Genomic DNA, 4,038 nt, shown 5'->3' on the forward strand with positions numbered 1-4,038 from the left:
GAATATGGAGTTTAACGTGAAACTCGCCATTCGAACTAGCCAAAACATCCATAGTCCCTGTATTTACGCCAAGTAAAATGCCCCCCGAATGACCTCTAGGTGGTCGCGAAACCCAAGTAAAGTCTATCCCGCTAGAAAGACGGTTAAGCAGACTTACTGAGAAATCACGTCTACCCGTTTCAGAGATAGCCAAAAAATCTAAATTGTATTCCCTATTACATTCTGCAATGAATAAATGTTTAGCCAAGTCACGAAGACCTCTGCTATTAAAAAACATTCCATTCATGAGGAAACAATAGGAGATTTAGAACACTTTGCCCTCTTATGGGACTTACTATCTTTTTTCGAATGTGCAGTCTTTGATTTACGTCCGGATGCTGTAAGCTCAATCAATGAACTAAGCCCGGGTTCATCTAGACCCACGTCCGAAACCGCCCCTACTAAATGAGAGAGTAGCTGACCATCTGATGTGGCATGCAGCTCTTCCTCATCAGTACAGGAGACATAAGACTTGCTAGAAACACGTGGAGTAACTTTTAATCGGTCATATTCCACATGTTTCAAAGCGTTAGTCGAAATAGAAATATCCTTCTCATTCTTTCCAAGACTGACACCCACTTTATTTAACTTAGAAACGATGGCAGTATTAGAAAAATCTAAAAAGGATTTGGGTGACGACGTAATACCTTGGTTGTCGAGGTTTTGTGCTGCCTTACACCGCATAGCCTTGGCCAAAGAGTCCTCATCTGTGTCCATAGAACCGTCGTCGGCAACAGAATGCCTACTACTCTGTCGTGTAGGTGTCATCCCCATTGGAGGTTGTGGCGCCTGCTCTACTGCCGGTGAAGGGGATGATGGTGGAGTAGCAACCCCTCCCCGACAATCTCAACCACAGGCTCGAACGACGAGGTCATTGTCTGAAGAGGGGCCGGACCAGTCGTACCAGTAAATGCGGTAGAGATGGACGTGGCTGGCTCCACCTGCAGTTGAAGGGCGTCCAAACTCGTAGAGTCAACTGTCTTTACAATCTGTACAACAGGAGGTTGCATGGCCTTCACCTGGGGCTTAAGAGCAGCCACGGGTGCATGCATGCATGGTTGCACACCCGAGGCCGGCCGTTCAGCACCATGGCCAGCCGGTGCATGCATCCACTCCGGTCCTGCGGCACCACGGCCAGCCGCAGTATGCATGCATGGTTGTACATGGGAGGCCGGGCCTTCAGCGCCACAGCCAGCCAGGGCCAGCTTGCCCAGCTCATCACGAGCAGGTAGCTAGGCAACCGCCTGCAGCGCAGCTAGTTTCTAGTGCTTCGAAGCCCCGTCCGGTCCCCATACCGTGTCGCCTCTGTCCTGCACCGTAATGGAAGCAACCAGCTGTGTCGCTAACGTCGGTATTGGCGACGACGGTTGCAACGCCACCTGACCCGCTAGCTGTCGGTGCACCGATGATGAGTCCGGGTGTCCCGCCGAGAGGCCAGTGGCCTGCACCGACTTGGAGTTGAACGGAGTGACTACAGCTGAAGGGCCACCTCCTGGCACACCACCAAGGCCAATGCTCGCGAGATCCCGTCGTTGCACCTCAGGCATTTGAATGTCTTCCGCTTGGGCAGTACTAGAAGATGAATTGATGGTTGGGTTGCCAGTGTGTTCCGAGGTGTCCATCTCATTATCCTTCTCCTTCACACCGCTATCATCATCAGCATTATCATCTTTGCGTCTCCAAATGAACGGAACAAAGTCTGAATCCGGAGTATATCCTGCAGGCTCCCTCCTGAAAGTGAACGTGTAGCCCTTGAGCTTGACCACTACATCCGTCGCGACAAAAGGCCCAACATCATCCTTGCACTTTGCCAGAATCTGAGTGTTAGTCATAGCCATGAGAATACGGACCACTCCACGACGTCACAGGCTAATAAGATCCACGTCCAAGGTCTTACCCATAAGAGTACCAACGGCCCATAAGCCCAAAAATGATGCACCGTATGGGGAACACCCTCAACATGAAGCCAAATCTGCTGCAGTTTGATCTTATGCGGAACCTCTGCGATGTCCATGCGGTAACAGTCATCTGGGCATTAACTGACGGCACGTTCATCTGGATTCCATCGAGCCTGTCTAAATCCTCGAAAGACGGGAATCTAACAAGGTAAGCATCAGACCCATGCTGAATAGCCTCCCACTTCCATTGATCATGGACCGGACATCTCCTGGCAATTTGACTCTCGACGATGCTAGCCGGTACCATCAAGCCAGTAACCTGAACACGTGCGATCGGTTTCTGTGTCGGCGCCAAGTGCTCTTTCACCACGCCATCTGGCAATTGTACAAAGTAAGTCTCGTCAGCACCAACTCCCAAAACAAAAGCATTGGGCTTAGAGAGTTTAAGAACCGGGCACTGCAACGTCGGATGAGCTATTTTGTCACAAATATAACAGTAATGTTGCACAGTGCAATCCTTCGCTGCATGCGTATCTACCGCACACTTCCAGCAACGGACCCCTTTCTTGGCCTTGCGCTTAGGTACTATAGGATCCACCTGCACATCAGTCCCGGGAACCACCTGTGGTGTGACAGCGACGGTAACTAGTGCCTGTGGCATCTGTGGCTGCACAACCTGCTGATATTGGTCTTGGTGAGTCTGCACGTGCTGCTGTGGTATGGGTTGATGCGGAAACTGTTGCTGAACCGGCATGTGTTGAGGAGGAGGGTGAAAACCATGTTGTAAGGCTCCATCGGCAAACTGCTGCTGTTGTGGCTTCTTCTTCTTTTTGCGTTTTTGAGCCGGTTGTGCCACAACCCCCCCTAGATGAAATAGTGGCGGAGTGGACAACCCGGTCTGCGAAGCCCCATATGTGGGGGCCTGCACTCCGGCAACGGCCGGACCATACGGCGAGAGGTACTGCCCAGCCTGGGCATAACCAGGGGGCTGGTTCCCACCATAGATGTATACTGGTGCCGGTCCTCGCTGCTGTTGTGGCGGACCGTAGAAGCCCGGTGCCTGAGCCGGAGGGCGCGAGGGAGCCGGTGGCGCCCCCACGCCCGGAGTAGTAGGGGGGTTCGACCCTCCCGTGGCCAAGGCGGCCCGCACCGCAGGAGGCACGCCCGCCATGGGGCTCAACAGCGCCGCCGCGACCACCGCGTAGGAGCGGGCAACCCCGGTGCAGGAAGATGGTGTAGGAGTTGGTGAAGGCGTCCACGAGAGGTGCAGAGGCTTGGCGGCGGCGGTCGAGGACTGTGCGGCAGAAACCAATGACGATGTGGACGGTGGCGGCTTGTCTGTGATTGCTTGCACAATCAACGGCGTGAGAGTAGGGTATCCACCCCAGAGAGCCCTCATGCGCCTCCTTAGAAAGGCCCAAGAAAAATCCTAGCCCGGTTCCCTCCCTGCATGCAACATGGGGCCGCTCTCCGAGGCTGGTCGATTTTGAAACTCCTGAGAATTCGCCTCCGAAACAGCCGCTCGATCAACATCAGATCTCGTCGATGCGGCCATCGCCAGCGATCTCTCCCGTCCCCTCAAGGAAGGATTGAACTTGGCTGCGTCATGAACTGCCCAAGTACTGGCGGCGGCGTGACCCTGTGCGGCGGCAGAGGACCTCGCCAGGACCCCATCCGCGGTGGTCGGGCCATTCGCAGACCGGACGGTGGCGATGAGGGCATCCGGCTGGGAGGTAGCGACGCCACCGAGCTAGACGGCAACGTTGAACAAGCCCGCCCCGAGCCCTCTGCATGTATAGTCCTCTCCTGCGCCCTGCAATTGCCGACACCCATATCTACGAGTTCCGCCGGCACCCCCGGCGGCGATGGCGACCGCTTCTCCCAGAAGCGAGACGCCGGCGTAGGAAAACCCGCATCAGTCCAGAATTCTTGAACAATTTCCGCCTCAGTTTTCCTCCTCCGACGAACCACCGGAGTCCAAGCCGCGCCTCCTGCATCTTCATCCAACACTTCAAGTGCTAACTTGATGCCCACTGCCGGCGCCTCCTCCTCATCGGAGGAACTGGAATCCGAATCCAGGCAGGAGAACCTCGACCCACTC

This window comes from Triticum dicoccoides, chromosome 6A, assembly GCF_002162155.2.
Source record: "Triticum dicoccoides isolate Atlit2015 ecotype Zavitan chromosome 6A, WEW_v2.0, whole genome shotgun sequence".
In the NCBI taxonomy this organism is placed as follows: domain Eukaryota; kingdom Viridiplantae; phylum Streptophyta; class Magnoliopsida; order Poales; family Poaceae; genus Triticum; species Triticum dicoccoides.